At 36.9% G+C, this 21,296-nt stretch overlaps 1 protein-coding gene across 4 annotated transcripts in view; it reads right to left on the bottom strand.

Annotated features, from left to right (window-relative positions):
• Positions 1-21,296, bottom strand: part of numb (NUMB endocytic adaptor protein) — a 71,210-nt gene that overhangs the window by 22,110 nt on the left and 27,804 nt on the right. The window lies entirely within an intron of this gene.

The following is a 21,296-nucleotide window of genomic DNA, read 5'->3' as shown; positions in this document are numbered from 1 at the left end:
AATTGAATAAAATCAACATCAAATGTGTTTATTATAAGTTACAAATGCTTCAACCTCCCACTTCTCAAAGATATTTTCTTCAAAAATACAGGGCAGCAAAAACTGATCAACACTCATAATAATCAGAAATGTTTCTTGAGCAGTAAATCATCATATCAGAATGATTTCTGAAGGATCATGTGACACTGAAGACTGGAGGAATGATGCTGGAAATACAGCTGCGCATCACAGAAATAAATTACACTTAAAAAATGTATTCAAATAGAAAACACTTACTTTAAATTTAAATATTATTTGCCAATATTTACTGAATTTTTAATTAAATAAATGCAGTCTTGGTGAGCAGAAGAGAGCTCTTTGTAAACTGTTGAATGGTATTGTATATAAACCGTGACTTTGTAAGCAGCAGCTCCTCTTGTCACCACACAGATATTCTTTCCCAGTGTGAAAATACAGAGTTACAGGAGCAAATGAAGAAAAACATTTTTATAAGCAGAAAAGATTAGTACGTGTGTGTGTGTGTGTGTGTGATCAAACGGTGAGACCGGTGCCAATGAGTTCATCTACTGTCAGAGGACAGAAACTGTGAGGAACACAGAAGAAAGCAGCACACAGGAAGAGGAGAGAGAGAGAATCCTACATGTAGCTCAAGTTCAGCAGCTTTCCTCTGCTCTTGGTTATTTAGGTCAGATTGACTGCAGGCCGCGGGCAAAGCTCCGTCACATGATGAAAAACACCACTCCACAGATTTCTGCCACTACCCATCACTGAAGTCTCCTCTCTGCTGACATTACTCTCTCTGTGCGTTCTGGTCGTCGTTATAGATGCTCCTGCTGTTATTAGTGGGCATTGAACTGACCAAAGCATTACGGTTGGGCTGTGATGCCCCGATAAGTTTCTGGGGAAAGCATCAGCAGCAGAAGCACATAATAAGCAGCATAAAGATCAATGAATAAATCAAACACAATCAAAACACAGAGATTTTGGAACAGTTTTCCACATGTTTTGTAATGGATAATGTGCAGTCTAATGCACGGCTGACACGGATCCCTATGAAATTAATTTGATTTTTCTCAAATTATGCTTTATTTCTTTCCTGTTTTAAAATTGTGGGGTTTTATTCTAATGGTTGAAATTAATTTTAGTAATCAAAAATGTACTCAAATTGACTGAAATGATAAATTCTACACAATTTACTTTTAAAAATGTAATTTTTAGGGCCCCATGTTTATAATATCACACCGGATGACGACTGAAGCTGCATGACGTCAAGACAGACTTCCTGTTACTTTGCCACTGCATCTGGGTGTCAGTGTGAACAGCCTTTACTCTTTTTGCTGTCTCTGTGTGCACTGTGTGGGAGAAATAAGAGCCAATGAAAGAGAAAGTAGGTGTGAGAGACAGTGGGAAACAGAATCACACAGAAGAGAGTCACATGAGGAGACTTAACCAGAAAAATAAAACTAAATGAATTAAATGACTGAATGAATCCGACTCCATAGTTTCTCCAGAGGTTCCAATTTTTGCACCCTTTGCTCTTTCCCTGCCAGCGGTTTTTTTTAAGTTGCCAGCCACCGCAAGCATTTTTGATGATTTTCACAAAAAATCAATGGCTCAAAGAATATTTTGTTTTCTGAATATCTGAACATGCAATAGCTACATCAAAATATAGAACAGAACCTCTACTTTTAAACAAAAATCTGTTTTATTCTGGCATGATATTCAAGCATTCCTTTTTTTATCAACACTTGAATGTAGGTAAGTTTTATATAAAAAAAAGCAACATTTTAACAAAAATTAAGAAACTTTGCCACTTCCTGGATTAACATTTCACTCCGTAACATTAGGCAGTTTTCATCGTTATGCTGTTTATTGTCGATGATCGCATTGTTTTTAAAATGCATGTGCATACATACGAGATCGCTCATTTCTGTGTCTTCCTCGCATGTGTTTTTGATCGGCACCTTCTGGACTCACCCCCGAGCGTATAACAGTGAGAACGCAGAAACCCAGTTAAACAGAAAAATTCAGTTCAATTAAATCTCAAGACACACATAAAAATGCCCATGAAGTAAACAAATGAGTAAGTGAATAAAACCGTAAGAGAATGACTGACTGAATGAATGAGTAATCAATGTTCGTGTGTGTTTGAGTGAACAAATGAAGTGAGTAGAGTGTGTGAGGGACTGTTGTCTCTCTGTGTGTGTGTTAATGAGGCCATTTGTGCACCAGAAGAGCATTAAGTTGAGCCTCAGTCACGTGGCTCACAGAGCACACGAGCGCTGGGCTCCGAGAGAACCTATTTAAATCATCTCTCCAGGAACGGAAAACACTTATTAATTACTGCAAAAGGAACCTGGAGAGGAAGACAAAAGAGCTTTTAGACAGACAGAGATAGACGGCAAAGAGACGCTCTCTGAAAAGATCTCATTCCACAGAACAACACGTGGCTCTGCTCCATGTCAGACGTCTTATGAATGAAAGCTCTGGAAAGCCGGAAAAAGCATTTTTGGGCGTCACTGACAGCTTATGTAATGTTAGGAAAAAAACAGTCCATAAAGCCTAAAATACTAGAAAGTTACTTTTAATCAGACAACGCTGATTAGAGACAACTATAAATAAGGCAAATTTCTCAAAAATAAAAATAAAATAATAATAATATCAATGTGGATCTGTATTGAAACCCTGCTTGCTTTGTTTTAGAGCTGAAACAACGAATCGATTTAATCGATTAAAATCGATTATTAAATTAGTTGTCAACTAATTTAGTCATCGATTCGTTGCTAAATAACTTTTATGTGCCGTAAGCGGCTCATTTCGTGCATATTTCAAATCTGCGGTGACCAAAGTGTGGCAGTAATGAGCCACCGGAGGTTTTACTCAGCCAGTAGAGCAGGAGAAGTAGCGAATAGCCAATAGCTGGCCTCGTTTTATGTCACGTGCTCCCCGAACAGCGTCTCTGCAGCATTCAAGCGTGATGTGGGAGCATAGACATCATATATGATGTTTATGTGTGGGAGTACTTTACTTTGAGCCTTTAAAAAAGAAGCGTAACCTGTAAACTCTGCACTACTGAACTGTTTAAGGGGACGTTCACATATCGCGTCTTTTGCGCGCTCAAGTTATTTCCAACACCGCACCGCATCGAGTTAAAAACATTTCAACTTTTCAGAATGCTGCAAGCGCACCGCGGGTCATGTGACAAGAACTAACCAATCAGCTTCATCCTTTCCCGTAACAACGTTAAAAGCTCAGTCAAGATGAAAGGAACAGCTGATCATAGCTGTATATGGATTTCCATTTTGAAATAAATTTAGTAGCAGAGCTACTGCAAGCGATTTTTTGAGCTGCAAATCCATTTATCCTTTGCTGAAATTTCCGCGTCTTCTAGGAGAGAGCACGTCATGGTTGCTTAGCAAAGGCAGACGCCTCAGGGGCGCTTCTGCTCGTGCGCTATGGAAAGAAGGAGAAAGCGGTGCGCCTATCGTTTTCCACGCGTTTTAGGTGCGATTTGTGAACGGCCCCTAAGACTTTCATTTGTGCAGATTCTCCAGTAAAATGTTGTTTGCAAATGTTAAGTCGTAAAACATGATAATATTGCTTTTTAACAGTTAACATTTAAAGCTTTACAAACATGTTCTGTGATCAGTTTGTCGTTTACCAGTTCATAATTCAGTCGTGCAGCCTAATTATGACTGAATGAGCGAGGTAAATGTTTAAAGATATTTGAAATGCACTTTTTTTCTAAGTATTCACTGCTCTTTTTCACACAGCAGGTTTTTTGTGTGTGTCCAATTTTTTTTCTGGAAAACCTTCTGATGGATTTTACTTTAAATTCTGAGTTCCATTCAGGTTTCATGCCATTGGCACTTTTTTCGAAGGATTGTTTACAATTTCACAGCATAAGCTATAAAGCTGTTTCCCAGTAAATAATAAAATACAATGCACTGCAATTTTATTCTGTTTTATCCTTATTCTTCCTGAAAATATGTTCTGAAAGATTGCTTAAGCTTTGTTCGGGATGTTAAACTACTTTAGGAGCTCTATGGACTGCCATGGTGAAAACATTATTTTAAATCTCCTTGTGAAATTTGCTAGAGTATGGGTCAGTGTTCTGATTGCAGAAGAGTTCGACAAAGGATTACTAACACAATAAAACAACTCCAGGTATATTTTGATGAGGATATGACAGTGCAAAATGGTTAAAATCTCTTAAAAATCTATGCTGAAGGATAAAGACCATTTATTAATAATTTACTTGGGGAAAAAAAGGGAAAAAATAAAATATAAGTACATAAACCGATTAATCGATTAATCGTAAAAAATAATCGACAGATTAATCGATTATCAAAATAATCGTTAGTTGCAGCCCTACTTTGTTTGAAGATCTTGCCCAGCCAGACACAGCAACATTAGCTGATTTCAATCCAAAATTTGCGAATTTAACAAAATTTGAATATCTCACAAAACATTTTCAAAACAAGTACCATTTGCATCCAACGAGTCAAAGAGAACAAAATCATCACTTCCTGATAAAGTGGCACTGTACATCACTAAGAAAAGTAGGGTAAACTACGGAATATAATAATTCTCCTACATAATAAATTACCTGTACCTCAGAAAAAGCAGACTAAACACAATGAATGTGGTTATTGCTTTCGGAGGTGGATGCCTGTTTGGGAACGTAGTCGTTCAACAGTTCTGGAATGCAATTATACAGAAATACTTTGATGACAGACTTTGCTCGGGCATTTCCAAATGACCATATAACAACGTTTCAGATGCGGTGGAACATGATCGGTCCACTGGTTAGTGAGGATTTACCGTCCCATAGCGCAAAGTCACATGACTTTTTTGAAGTGCTTGGGGGAATTTATTTGCAAAATGCATTTCCATCTCCCATTATTCACATTAACCCTTTTTCACACAAGTCAAAAACCACCTCAAGCGAGTGTAAAAACTTTTTTGCGAATTAAGGCAGTTTTATTAAAAATTCCGTGTTTCCATCACTTGATTCTGATGCGATACTCCAAAATGCGCATAAAAGCAGAGTGATTGAAACCTAGCTACTGACTTAACCAAAGGTTTGGTTTAGGGGCGGGGCTACATGTGTCCCCAAACATGTGGCTAACGCTTATTAATAATAATAATAATAATGATAGTAACACATTACAATACGGTTCCATTTGTTAACCTTAGTTAAATAAACTAACAATGACAAATAAATCTAAAGCATTTATTAATCCTAGTTTCCATGATTTACTAATACATTGTTAAAATCAAAAGTAGTTTCAATGTTAAAGGACATGGGCTAACATGAACAGCTGTATTATTAATTAACATTAACAAATATCAATATAAGTATAGAGTTACACATACGGGACAACTTAGACCTTAGAGCCGATAAATAATGCATTATTTCCTGCAGAGACACTTTAGATGCGCACTGTTCACCATGATGGTTTTTAATTGCTTGAAATATCATTGGAAACACTTCGAAAAGGAAAATAAAGTGAACTGCAACATGTGCAGGGCAAGCTACTGTAAAATAATGTAAGGGAATCTTTGTTTGCCTGTGTTTTAGCACTTTGTTTAGAGAAGAGCGCATCCACAATGGATTCACACGACTAGCACAGTTAAGTCCGCTTTTGCATTTACAGTCTTTTGTGCAATTGTAAGTTGTAATATTGTGTTTATTTTATGCATATAAATCAGATTTTTCTCACACAGAATCTGTTTGGTTAAGCTATGAGGGTTAATGGAGCTCTTCAGTTTGCTGGTGATCACCTTTAGCTCAGCGCACACAGCTCAAACAGCAGCTTACAACATTAATAGCCATGAATGAAATTGTCATATATAACATTATAATGAGAACACAATTATAATTAAACGTTATGAATTATTTCGGTTTGGTTTCTGTGTTTCAGCGCGTTGTTGCGGGAAGAGCCAAGAGCGCATCCACATTTTTTTTTTTTTAAGTAAGTGCATAAAATTGATAAAGTGTTACTGAAGTGCAGTGTCGCTGTTGAACAGTGTTTTCTCTACTTCCTGTTGGCCTTCTGTAGCAAATTGTAGCTCCGTGTAGCTGTTTTTTATTTTATTTTTTTCTCTAGAATCTTTATCTTAATATCACTCTCTGTTTTTTAAAGTGGTAAAATATAACTTAATTCACACCATATTTCTGATATTATCGATATCTTATCAGATTAACTTTGATCGTTCACTTTTATTTTATTTCCGTGAGTGCAGTACACCTGCAAAGCGTTAGCACTTGTTAGCTTGTCATTAGCGTTTTCATTCGAACCTATCGCTGTTTTCTTATCTCCTCTCCCTCGCTCCAGTTTTTCACAAGTCCATCAAACAACCGCAGTAAGAATATTTCATCAAGCACGGTGAGTAATGGCTTCTCCTATCATTGTTTCTTGCACCTCTTGCCACATGTACAGTTTATCTATCTCTGTCGCTGATGAGGGATTCACATGTGATAAATGTAGGGAAATAGTTAGGCTGACAGAGAAGATTTCAGAATTAGAGACACGCATCCAAACTTTAATTGAGGACAGTAAGAATGTTAGGGCTCTAGATACCGCTTTAAATGCGTCTAGCTCAGGGATTCCTGTACATTGTTCGGTTCCGGAAACAGAGCCCCAGCAGCAGGGCAACTGGGTGACGGTGAGGCAGCATAGTCGTGGGTCAAAACACCGCTCTTCTGTTCCGATCAAAACATTAAACAGGTTCTCCCCACTCAGTGATGCACCCACTGAGAAACCTGATGAAAGTGCTCTAGTTATTGGTGATTCTATTGTACGGAACGTGAATATCGAGACACCAGCCACCATAGTCAAATGTTTACCGGGAGCCAGAGCGCCTGACATCTTGGCAAATTTAAAAGTGCTGGCTAATGCTAAACGTAAATACAGTAAGATTGTTATTCATGCCGGCGCTAATGATGTTCGACTTCGCCAGTCGGAGATCACTAAAAATAACATTAAAGAGGTGTGTGAACTTGCAAGCACGATGTCAGACACTGTAATATGCTCTGGTCCCCTCCCTGCTTACCGTGGTGATGAAATGCATAGCAGATTGTCATCACTCAATGGCTGGATGTCTAAGTGGTGCCCACAGAATAACATAGGTTTCATAGACAATTGGACGAGCTTTTGGGACAGACCTGACCTGTTTAAAAGAGATGGTCTTCATCCCTCCTGGGGTGGCGCCACTCTTCTCTCTAGAAATATGGCAAATAGTCTTAGAGTTTATACTTGACTAACTGGGGCCCAGGTCAGGAAGCAGACAGACTGGCTAAACCGACCGTCTGCTAGCTGCCTCCCGTCACAGAGGTCAGTTAATTCTCAGCACATAGAGACTTTTTCACCTAGATATCACACTATAGAGACTGTGTCTGTTCCCCGAACTAGAAAATACAAAAAACGTCCAAACCAAGTTAAGATTAACAATTTAATTGAGGTTCAACAAATAAAAAACAGAAGCAATATGGATAAACAAATGATAAAGCTTGGCCTATTGAATATCAGATCGCTTTCTACGAAAACACTTTTTGTAAATAATATGATCACTGATCATAATATAGATGTACTCTGTTTGACAGAAACCTGGCTAAAACCTGATGATTACATTATTTTAAATGAGTCCACCCCCCAAGATTACTGTTATAAACATGAGCCGCATCTAAAAGGCAAAGGTGGAGGTGTTGCTTCAATTTATAACAACGTTTTCAGGATTTCTCAGAGGGCAGGCTTCAAGTATAACTCATTTGAAGTAATGGTACTTCATATAACATTATCCAAAGAAACAAATGTTAATGATAAATCCCCTGTTATGTTTGTACTGGCTACTGTATACAGGCCACCAGGGCACCATACAGACTTTATTAAAGAGTTTGGTGATTTTACATCCGAGTTAGTTCTGGCTGCAGATAAAGTTTTAATAGTTGGTGATTTTAATATCCATGTTGATAATGAAAAAGATGCATTGGGATCAGCATTTATAGACATTCTGAACTCTATTGGTGTTAGACAACACGTTTCAGGACCTACTCATTGTCGAAATCATACTCTAGATTTAATACTGTCACATGGAATTGATGTTGATGGTGTTGAAATTATTCAGCCAAGTGATGATATCTCAGATCATTATTTAGTTCTTTGCAAAATTCATATAGCCAAAATTGTAAATTCTACTTCTTGTTACAAGTATGGAAGAACCATCACTTCTAACACAAAAGACTGCTTTTTAAGTTATCTTCCTGATGTATCCAAATTCCTTAGCATATCCAAAACCTCAGAACAACTTGATGATGTAACAGAAACTATGGACTCTCTCTTTTCTAGCACTTTAAATAAAGTTGCTCCTTTACGCTTAAGGAAGGTTAAGGAAAACAGTTTGACACCATGGTATAATGAGCATACTCGCACCCTAAAGAGAGCAGCCCGAAAAATGGAGCGCAGCTGGAGGAAAACAAAACTAGAGGTATTTCGTATTGCTTGGCGGGAAAGTAACATATCCTACAGAAAAGCATTAAAAACTGCTAGATCCGATTACTTTTCTTCTCTTTTAGAAGAAAACAAACATAACCCCAGGTATTTATTCAATACAGTGGCTAAATTAACGAAAAATAAAGCCTCAACAAGTGTTGACATTTCCCAACACCACAGCAGTAATGACTTTATGAACTACTTTACTCCTAAAATCAATACTATTAGAGATAAAATTGCAACCATTCAGCCGTCAGCTACAGTATCACATCAGACAGTTCACTATAGATCCCCTGAGGAACAGTTCCACTCATTCTCTACCATAGGAGAGGAAGAATTGTATAAACTTGTTAAATCATCTAAACCAACAACATGTATGTTTAGACCCTATACCATCTAAGCTCCTAAAAAAGGTGCTTCCAGAAGTCATAGATCCTCTTCTGACTATTATTAATTCCTCATTGTCATTAGGACATGTCCCCAAAACCTTCAAACTGGCTGTTATTAAGCCTCTCATCAAAAAACCACAACTTGACCCCAAAGAACTAGTTAATTATAGACCAATCTCGAATCTCCCTTTTCTGTCCAAGATACTAGAAAAGGTGGTATCCACACAATTATATTCCTTCTTAGAGAAAAATGGTATATGTGAGGATTTCCAGTCAGGATTTAGACCGTATCATAGTACTGAGACTGCTCTTCTTAGAGTTACAAATGATCTGCTCTTATCATCTGATCGTGGGTGTATCTCTCTATTAGTTTTATTGGATCTTAGTGCTGCGTTTGACACAATTGACCACAACATTCTTTTGCATAGACTTGAATACTTTGTTGGCATCAGTGGAAGTGCATTAGCATGGTTTAAATCGTACTTATATGACCGCCATCAGTTCGTAGCAGTGAATGAAGATGTATCCTATCGATCACAAGTGCAGTATGGAGTACCTCAAGGCTCAGTACTAGGGCCGCTACTCTTCACGCTTTATATGTTACCTTTGGGAGATATCATCAGGAAACATGGTGTTAGCTTTCACTGTTATGCTGATGATACTCAGCTCTATATTTCTTCGCAGCCCGGTGAAACACACCAATTTGAAAAACTAATGGATTGCATAGTCGATATAAAAAACTGGATGACGAATAATTTCTTACTGCTAAATTCTGAAAAAACAGAGGTGTTAATTATAGGACCTAAAAACTCTGCTTGTAATAAACTAGAACACTGTCTAAGACTTGATGGTTGCTCTGTCAATTCTTCATCATCAGTTAGGAACCTAGGTGTGCTACTTGATCGCAATCTTTCCTTAGAAAGCCACGTTTCTAGCATTTGTAAAACTGCATTTTTTCATCTCAAAAATATATCTAAATTACGGCCTATGCTCTCAATGTCAAATGCAGAAATGTTAATCCATGCATTTATGACCTCAAGGTTAGATTATTGTAATGCTTTATTGGGTGGTTGTTCTGCATGCTTAGTAAACAAACTACAGCTAGTCCAAAATGCAGCAGCAAGAGTTCTTACTAGAACCAGGAAGTATGACCATATTAGCCCGGTCCTGTCAACACTGCACTGGCTCCCTATCAAGCATCGCATAGATTTTAAAATATTGCTTATTACTTATAAAGCCCTGAATGGTTTAGCACCTCAGTGTTTGAATGAGCTCCTTTTACATTATAATCCTCTACGTCCACTACGTTCTCAAAACTCAGGCAATTTGATAATACCTAGAATATCAAAATCAACTGCAGGCGGCAGATCCTTTTCCTATTTGGCGCCCAAACTCTGGAATAACCTACCTAACATTGTTCGGGAGGCAGACACACTCTTGCAGTTTAAATCTAGATTAAAGACCCATCTCTTTAACCTGGCATACACATAACATACTAATATGCTTTTATTATCCAAATCCGTTAAAGGATTTTTAGGCTGCATTAATTAGGTAAACCGGAACCGGAAACACTTCCCATAACAACCTATGTACTTGCTACATCATTAGAAGAATGGCATCTACGCTAATATTTGTCTGTTTCTCTCTTGTTCCGAGGTCACCGTGGCCACCAGATCCAGTCTGTATCCAGATCAGAGGGTCACTGCAGTCACCCGGATCCAGTACGTATCCAGACCAGATGCTGGATCAGCACCTAGAAAGGACCTCTACATCCCTGAAAGACAGTGGAGACCAGGACAACTAGAGCCCCAGATACAGATCCCCTGTAAAGACCTTGTCTCAGAGGAGCACCAGGACAAGACCACAGGAAACAGATGATTCTTCTGCACAATCTGACTTTGCTGCAGCCTGGAATTGAACTACTGGTTTCGTCTGGTCAGAGGAGAACTGGCCCCCCAACTGAGCCTGGTTTCTCCCAAGGTTTTTTTCTCCATTCTGTCACCGATGGAGTTTCGGTTCCTTGCCTCTGTCGCCTCTGGCTTGCTTAGTTGGGGACACTTCATCTACAGCGATATCGTTGACTTGATTGCAAATAAATGCACAGACACTATTTAACTGAACAGAGATGACATAACTGAATCCAATGATGAACTGCCTTTAACTCTCATTTTTGCATTATTGACACTGTTTTCCTAATGAATGTTGTTCAGTTGCTTTGACGCAATGTATTTTGTTTAAAGCGCTATATAAATAAAGGTGACATTGACATTGACAGTGTTGGTCATCTTACTTGAAAAAAGTAATTAGTTACAGTTACAAATTACTTCTCCCAAAATGTAATTGAGTTAGTAACTCAGTTACCACATTGTAAAAGTAATTAGTTACTCAGCAAAGTAACTGTGACGTTATTTTTAATGTTCTATAACACTATTACGTCCTATAACATCTTTAATATATAAGATGTTTTTATTAACTGATTAAAGAATAAAAACACTAAGTATTTTAGAAGATGTTGTATTTATTTGAACTCAATAGATTGCAGCCTGGCCATATGATATGCATAGAAATAAAAACATTTAAAAAATATTGAAAATAAAATTCAAGTACAAAATTAAGACAAACTAATTTAAACTTGGGTAAAAAGAAACAAAGGGAAACCTGGCCATTAGTGCAAATCTCTGTAACTGTATATTAGGCCTAAACTGTATATTAGACGCAAATAGAGTGTCTGGCGCGAGTGATTTCAATGTTTAGTCAATGCAAAGACGCGAATAGACAACCTCCGAAAATCAACAAAACACATTTTTAAATAAACCGCATATTTGAGTTTAAAACAACTACAAAGTCGCATGAAATACTTTTAAACTGCATTTCATGACACGAAATTATCTGAATAAAAATGGTGGTTGAAAATGCTGCATGAACTCAACTGGCAGAAGCCCCCCATGACGCGAATTCGCGTCTGTTGTGAAGCTAATTTCACGTGCGAATGAAGCGTATGAACTCAAAATGTTCAAGCGTTCAACTACGCACGAATAGCGCGATTTATTCGCTCAAGTCGTGTCTGGTTTGAACACAGCATTAAATATTCAGTACAGTAACATGTTAGCATGTGTTGATATGAGGTGGTTCATAAGATTTGTGTTGCTTGAGGGAGACGTGGATAAAGTATTTGAGTATATCTCTCGAGTGAGAGCCGGCTCACAGGTTTTTTTCCTTTCGCTGCATACCTCAAGGCAGAACTTTGTTTTGATTGGTCAGCAATCGCATCGCGGCCAATCAGATGTGAGTATATGGGATCATACCATTATGAAGTGAAGCGGCACTCCACTGCAAGTTAACGAGTCATAACAACGTTAATGGAGGGGAGACTGTGTATTGTGGCAACATCGGTTCCTTCAGAGAGAATCTTCTCAAAAACAGGGCAGAAAATCACAGAAAGAAGAAATAGGATCAGTCCATCAAAGCTGAGGCATCTGATTTTTTTGAATGCCAATCTTCACTGAGGACATTAATACTGTTTGCTTGAGTTTGGTTCTAGTTCTGTGGATTTATTTGCTGTTTTGTTAATTGGTGCAATAAAATGTTTGATTAAAATATTAAACAAAAGAATGATTTTGTATCAAAATAAATGCACAAAATTAGGCAATTTAAGGATTCTCATAAAAACACTGCACATGAAAGGGTTTTCAGCACACAAACCATTATTTTTTGTAAAGTTTTGGTAAAACAAAGGCCTACAAAAAATCCTAAATTAAGAGCCATTCAGGAGTCGAAAAAGCCGGCTCTTCTTTGGGAGCAGAGCCAAAAGAGCCGGCTCTCTGAAAAGAGCTGAACTTCCCATCACTAGGGATGGGTACCAAAACCCGGTATTAAAATGGCCCCGGGGCTAAATTATGAAAGACCGTAGTATCAGTAAGATCTGATGGTATCGGTTCTGCTTTCGGTACTGGAGGGGAATAAAATAAATGTACTATGTATTTTTGCTTAATAATGTTATCGTGCACATTTTATCTCACCAAACATTTCTAATGTGCGATCATATTAAGCGCGGCGCACGAGTGTGGCGCACACACACCCATAAGGGGCCATGAAATTTCCGCGTCTTCATGGAGAGAGCAGGTCATGGTTGCTTAGCAACGGCAGACTCCTCAGGAGCGCAAGTGCCCGGAGGCTTTGGGGAAAAAGAAAGCGGCGTGCCTAGCGTTTTCCACGCGTTTTTAGACGCGATATTTGAACGGCCCCTTACAGTACGAAAACTCCTGCTGAATACAACGAGTGACGATGGCGGAGACAGCAAAACGTTCCAAAGTGTGGTTATACACTAAGTAGACAGCCTAAAGGCACTTTTTACCGCCGCGGGTACCGCCGCCATGGCGTCTGTAAAGTGCATTTGCAGCTTTTGACCGCTGAGTGGCGCTTTAACCACAAGTTATCAAACAAGCGCATCACAGCACATTTTTGCAAATATACGTCAGTTTTGCCTCGCTGATGTGTTACATTTGACGGCTTCAGTCACGGAAAATGAAAGAAAAAAAAATATTTAATATATTTAATATAAAAGTGGTAGCCTATTTTAATGGGGTAGGCTACATGGATTAATATGCAATGTCAATATTTTTCTATATTATGCCTACATTTTAATTTATATTTTAAAATTCCTTTAATAAAACAACATGCATTTTTGCTATTCGTTACCTGTCCTTTATTTTGACAGATAACTTCTTGGGAAAAAGACATTTTTGTCTGTAAACTGATTAAGAAATTGTTGCATGTTTAAACGTGAAGCGCTGTATAATTTCGTTTACATTATGCCTAATTAGCCTAAAACAAGAAACGAATAAATTAAACCTGCATGACTTAGCTAAATCTTTGAAACTCTAAAGAATGGACAGATTAATAAACAGTCCTCACGATTAAACTCAAGTTCTCTCATTATAATCAACAAAATGCACACGATGTAAAAAAAAAGAGCTTCATTAACTGACAACATAAGTGATTTTAAAGGGAGCCTTCTTTACTTGCTTTTAGTGCTGGGCGATAGCATATGGCCTAAAAAAAAATCTGATTTATGATTTAAATCGATTTTAAAATCAATATTCAAATGACAAAGAAATGCTTCAAAACAAGATTTAATATAGTTATAAACTTATAACTGAGACAAGATGATAAAAAACTGTAATGTTATTACCTTAAATCTGGAAAGACCTTTATTTTATTTTATTATTATTTTTTATTATATATTATTTTTTATTATTATTTATTTTTTGTTAATACTAGCCCATCAGCTGTGCAAATTTTGTTTGTGAGGAAAATAACAGTACATTTTTGTTATTTTATCTAAACAGATCGAATAATTTCTTCAAGATTTCAAAATCAAATAGCCTACTGATAATGTAGTAGCACTGTAAGATTACATTTGTTTGAATGCATTATTGCTAAAGCGATTGTGTGTGAATGTGCTTTATCTGTTTAAATCATGCTTTAACCCGAAAATAATCAGTAAAAAAAAAACAGACAAACTCATATAGCCTTTAACATCCCGCTTGACTATTGCAGTCATTATAACCTGATCAAGCCATAGCTAAATATGTTTAACATGAATTCTTGCTGAATTTGCAGTTATATTGCGGGCTGTTGGCATGAATTGTACTCGTGATGGAGGCTCCAGTCAGAATCACACCGCTCAGCTCATCCTTTGCTCGGCGGCGTGTCTCTGTCTCAGACGCGCGGGGAGGGTTGAGCCACTCTGAACTACGGGAGAACTGAGTGGTGCGTCGGTGGAGGTTAAAAAGAAAACCGATTTTCATTCAAACAAACCGATGTAAATTACAAATTCGAGTTAATTGATAAAATCGATTTATCACCCAGCCCTACTTGCTTTCATATTATTTAATGAAAAAAAAATAAAAAATACAGCTGCATTTAAATGCAGGTGTGTAAAATATGTGCAAGATTTGCACTGCACGTGTGATGGTAGATGTGCAGCTTTTATTCTTATTTATTTTATCTTCATTACAAATCTTGTTTGGTTTCATTTTGGATAATTGCATGTAAAAAATTATTTTCGTTGTAATGCAAAATGTGAATTAATATTCATATGCAAATATTTGTGCAAAAATTATTAATTCCTGTTTCTGAACTCAGAAGATTAAATGTCAAAAGATAAATAATATAAATTTAAGCAATGAACAAATAAAACATCAAATTTAGCAGCAATATCTCAGATATGGTAACTTATTCTGTCAGTTGTGCAACCTTTTCTTTCAGAGGAGAAAACTCAGCCAGTGAGCTTTAATGAGCGTCATCTTTATTGAGCGTCATCTTTTTCTACCAGTCGTGGACCGGCAGCCACAGTATCATTTGTGCTCACACATGCAGCCTAGTGATGCGTGGGTCGGGTTTTTTTCCAACTTTTATGAAATTATTTGGCCCGCCCCAGCCCACAAATAAAAGTAAAATTTCTTTACCCACCCCGACCCACGCATCAGGGACATCGCGGAAGATATGTTGCTACTTAGACCTTCATATTGTAAACTTATCAAAGAACCTAATAAAATATGAAAATATATATTCCAAATATTTAATATAGGCTATATGAAATTGCACTAGTGATCGTTCGTCCATGAACGAATCTTTTAGGTGAACGAATCGTTCTCGTTCAGGCAACCCACTGACTCATATTTTCCTCGTTCACTGCATGCGCAGCTCGTGAACAGCTCTGTGAACTGTTTCATCCTGTCAAAGAGTTACTCAAGATGAGATGGAGCATGTGATTTGTTGAATGTTGAACGAATCCGCCCTTCACTGAACGAGAGCGAGAGATCTTCTCATTCGTGAACGACTTGAATGAACTGATACATCTCGTTTATGAATTAAATGAATGAGTATACAGGGTCAGTGAGCCAAGCATGTAAATCTCGATCAGCAATCAGCAGATACAAAGCGCAGTTATAGGTGCTGTGCAGATACGCTCGTTTTCATATTTCGCATACAGAACATAACTCCAAGTTTAATCCCCGATTAATGTGAATATTATATATGAACTGTCTGACCAAACAATTAAAATTTAAATTATGCAAGAAAACCTTGTGCTTTGTTCATCTGAACAACTTATTTAAACTATTTAATGCGATTATGCACACATTTTAGTAAAGCCAAATCAGTTTAGTAAAGCCACTAATGCAGCCATCTCGCTGTAGAGCTTTTTTGCTGCGTGCGTGAGGAGAAAAAAACAGCCGTCCATAGGGAGGCACTGGAAGCATGAAATACGTCTCTTACAAATCTGGAACGCAGTCATTCTTTGAAGTATCGATACAAAAAAATTTAGAAATAGTGACGTTTTTGATTTCCGAGAATCGCAATTTTTTTTTAAGTATCGGTGCACCATGCAACACACATATATATATATATATATATATATATATATATATATATATATATATACACATATATATATATTAGAGCCCGACCGATATTATCGGCCGATATAAGCTAATTGTATTTAAATCGGCATCGGCATTTATAACGGCCGATGAAACATGAGAAACAGAGTCTCATGCTTCACTCATGTTATGAGTGTTGCATAGTGTGCCCACCAGAGGGAGCTCTGCAGCTCCAGAGTTAACAACAGCGCCAGAAGTCCACTACAGAAGAAAGCGATCAGCCAAGCCACGGAGATGTAACAAGCCAGACGGTGAGTCTGTCGTTCGTCATGTGAAATGTATGTAGATTTAGTTCATACCCTGTATATAAAAACTGTGTGGTAGTTCTAGCTAACGGTCCTATCATTATTACTTCTAAATATTCTGTAACATCACTTACAGCCGCTAATGCATTGCTATATTAGATTAGCCACAAAGCTAATACCATGTTTATCAGTGGAAGAGCGCGAACGTTAATAGGAGGTCAAACTATAACGTTAGCGTTTAACTAATTCTTATTCTATTGCGGTGTGTTTCCCACATAATGACCGCGTAATTGGGCCTTTCACACAGGACGCGGTATGCACGGCACTTGCCGCTGGGTTCAGCGTTGCCCTTCAGATACAACGCGATTTGCGCTGCGCTATGGCGTAGGCGGGGTTTTAAAAACGTTTAGCGGGAGCTCTTTCATAGTCTGTTCCTCCTCGTTTCGGTCAGCAACAAACATGTATCTGTCCCGTTGTAAGAAGCGAGCGATAGCGCTAGTCCTGCTGATGAGAATTAAGAGAGAAGCAAGGAAGAAGAGGCTACCCTCAGGTCCAGAGAACAATTTGGTGAATTCAGGCTGGTTACGTTACTCTAACGCTAATAGCTTCCTTTTTAGCAGGCCCCTTAAATGCTTGCTATTAACTTGTTTGAAGGTGGTTCTTCTCAAAATTGACAGCGGTGTGTTCATGACACTAACGTTAACCATTCAACTTCGAATTGATTCCGTAACTTTCCGGTAATAGTAGGCAAGACGATGTTCTGTGAGAGCAAATATAGTGTAGTTACAGTAACTACAGTAGGTGCGTCAGAAATGATTAAACCAGAGGGGACATGTAAATAAATGTGAGCTGAACGAGCGCTTTTTTTTTTTTTTTTTACATATTGTTTCAAAGCAGCTTTACAGACATAACAGGAAAATGTTGAAATAATATTGTTAAATATAAGTAGGTAATACCTATTGCTTGACAAATAAAAAAATATATATATTTCTCATTTTTGCCTATGTAGGAGATCCCAGTTTATTATTATTATAATTCTAATGATGACATGAGTAATGATACATGGTGATATTATTAATACACATGCTTATTCTTTGTCTCTCTTTCTGCCTACAGATGGCTGAAAAAGGTGAATGCTGTAGCAGCAAAGTGTGGGACTACTTCTGCAAATACTTTAACTTTAGTATTATAATTTATTTACAGTAAACACACAGACTGTTAAAACCAGCTTCAACTGGAAGAAAGTAAATGTGTTAAATGTTTAAAACCAGACTGTTTTTTGATCATTAAAAAATATATACTTTTGATGTGCAATTGTTTAGTCATTGAGACTGTAATCTAAGGCTTTTTTTTTTAACATAGTCCATTCTGGAAAATGGTTTATACAGCCCACATACATAGAACAGGCAGATATTTTGCTATTGAATGTTGTGTAAGTGCAGTTTATAGGAAATGGGTCTAATATCCAGATTATTTTTAATATAAAAATATTGGCTTAAAAATCGGCTCTTTTCGAGTTAATATCGGCATCGGCCCCCAAAAATCCATATCGGTCGGGCTCTAATATATATATATATATATATACACACATATATATATATACACACACATATATATATATATATATATATATATATATATATATATACACATATATATATATATACACACATACATGGGCCTTATATTTATTTACTGTTTAATAACAATAGCATGCATATGATCCTTTGTGTAAAGGTCTTCTTTTAGACTGTAGCCTAAGACTATCTTACGTTTTAAAATTAACTTACTGTAAATGTTTGGATATTTTTTAAAGACGTTACAATGTTATATCATAATGTTATTGTTGTTTTACTTCTTCCTTTTATCTCATTTTACAATTACATTCATTTCGCAATCCGTCCCTTTACGGCACCTGGTGGTAGTTTCGCAAATGATTTTAACACGTGACTGAATTACAGTTACGCTACGCTACGGCGGTACACGTGGCGGTAAAGCCCAATTAGGCTGTCTACCTACTGTACTTCACTAGAGTTGATGCAGACCACGCTGTTTGTCATTAGTGCAACAAAATTGATGCATGTAAGGGCAGAAACACAAGCAATCTGTCAAAGCATCTTTCAAAAGTGCATTATGTGCAGACAGAGAAATGCAATGTTTTCGACTGCCTAACACAGCACAAAGTAACACAACACAAAGTACCGATAAAAATACCGTTAAAGTACCGGACCGTTAAGCAGTATCAGTAAGAGTAGTAATACCGTTAAAACTTTAACGATACCCATCCCTACCCATCACTAGTTGTCAGAGCGTGCAGTGAGACCGCGTGAGCAGGGCACCGCCCACCCAGCCAATCATCATCAGATTTGCAACGGTGTCAGGCAGCTGATGTGTACCCACTATCCAAAGCATGACACCTCACGCTTTATTCAACCAAATTGTTGTAATGTGACACTTTACATTCTCAGTAAAGATAATGGCGTTGCAACGATGGGAAAAGTAATTAATTAGATTACTCAGTTACTGAAAATTAAACTCCGTTAGTAACGCCATTATACTTTAACGCCGTTACTCCCAACACTGCTGAAGTGCAACAATTTTATTTAGGCTATAGGCCTAAAATTAATTGCAGGCTATAATAAACCTGTTTTAAAAGACATCATTGAGGAGTAGCCTAAGCTAACAGCCTAATTTTTTGCATTTCCTCACAGGCTGTGAGTCACAGCATGTCCGTTATACGGTGATGCGCTATGAAATTGTTGCGAAGCAAATTAATTATAATATTAATTTAATAAAAGTAACCTAATAATTATAGCCCGAAAATAACAGGTCTACATTAAATGGAAATGCCAAATACTCTTAATAATGACAATATTTAATGATTTTGAGTATAGTCCTTACATGCTGGAGCTCTTTCAACACACTCCATCGTATTGCCTTTAATGTATTGTATTGTATTTTGTTTAATGCCTTTTAATGGTGGGGCTTTTTTTGATAACCAGGCTCTCAAAAATTATGTAAAAATGTGGATGTAAATTTATCGGCCAACATATCGGCTTTCATATTTAAAGAATTATCTGTATCGGTCAATTTTCATATCGGTGCATCCCTACTTTAAACTTTATATAAACTGTTAATAAATCGTATATGTTTCATGATTTCAAAATTTAGACAAGCTGTCTGAATACTAAAATTGCATTTAACCATTAAAATGGAAAAACTGAAACAGGACGGAAAAGAACAGATTTCATAGAGTCCTAAACAAGGATGCTATAAAATACAGGTGCTGGTCATATAATTAGAATAGCATCAAAAAGTTGATTTATTTCACTAATTCCATTCAAAAAGTGAAACTTGTATATTATATTCATTCATTACACACAGACTGATACATTTCAAATCTTTATTTCTTTTAATTTTGATGTTTATAACTGACAACTAAGGAAAATCCCAAATTCAGTATCTCAGAAAATGTGAATATCTTAAGACCAATACAAAAGAAAGGATTTTTTTTTAAAAGTATGAACTAGGGCTGCAACTAACGATTATTTTGATAATCGATTAATCTGTCGATTATTTTTACGATTAATCGATTAATCGGTTTATGTACTTATATTTGAGTTTTTCCCATTTTTTCCCCAAGTAAATTATTAATAAATGGTCTTTACCCTTCAGCATAGATTTTTAAGAGATTTTAACCATTTAACCATCATATCCTCATCAAAAATATACCTGGAGTTGTTTTATTGTGTTAGTAATCCTTTGTCGAACTCTTCTGCAATCAGAACACTGACCCATACTCTAGCAAATTTCACAAGTAGATTTCAAATAATGTTTTCACCATGGCAGTCCATAGAGCTCCTAAAGTAGTTTAACATCCCGAACAAAGCTTATTAAGGAATCTTTCAGAACATATTTTCACGAAGAATAAGGATAAAACAGAATAAAATTGCAATGCATTATATTTTATTATTTACTGGGAAACAGCTTTATAGCTTTTGCTGTGAAATTGTAAACAATCCTTCGAAAAAAGTGCCAATGGCATGAAACCTGAATGGAACTCACAATTTAAAGTAAAATCCATCAGAAGGTTGTCCAGAAAAAAAAATTGCACACACAAAAAACCTGCTGTGTGAAAAAGAGCAGTGAATACTTAGAAAAAAAGTGCATTTCAAATATCTTTAAACTCTCTCATTCAGTCACAATTAGGCTGCACGACTGAATTATGAACTGGTAAACGACAAACTGATCCCAGAACATGTTTGTAAAGCTTTAAATGTTAACTGTTAAAAAGCAATGTTATCCTATGGAGTCAAAATAGGGCCGTATATATCTGCAAAATAAAACAATGTTTTGCAAAAAAAAAAAATGTTTTGCAAAAAAAAAATATGTTTTGCAAATAAAAATAGAGTATTGAGAAAAAAAATGCTTTTTTGCAAGTAAAAAATATAATTTCAAAAGAAAAGTTAACCACTGGGAGAAAAAAATAAAGTTTAGCAAAGTAAAACTTCAGCAGCATTGACTTTGCAACACATATTTCCCTTTGCGCCGCTCCTTTAAATCCGCGTTTCAGTCATCCGTGCCTCTGCGGCGCAAGTTTTCCTTTGCGCTTCATTTTTCTATGTGCCTCGCTTTGTGTCCCTGATTTGACGTGGGGGAGGGGTCAAGAGGTTGGGGTGTGTCTCAGAGCCGTTAGGGTGTGTACAAGGGATGAAGGGAAGG

The sequence above is a fragment of the Carassius carassius genome, chromosome 31 (assembly GCF_963082965.1).
Source record: "Carassius carassius chromosome 31, fCarCar2.1, whole genome shotgun sequence".
Taxonomy (NCBI): domain Eukaryota; kingdom Metazoa; phylum Chordata; class Actinopteri; order Cypriniformes; family Cyprinidae; genus Carassius; species Carassius carassius.
The sequence above is the reverse complement of the archived record's forward strand: the minus strand, read 5'-3'. Positions and strand labels throughout refer to the sequence as shown.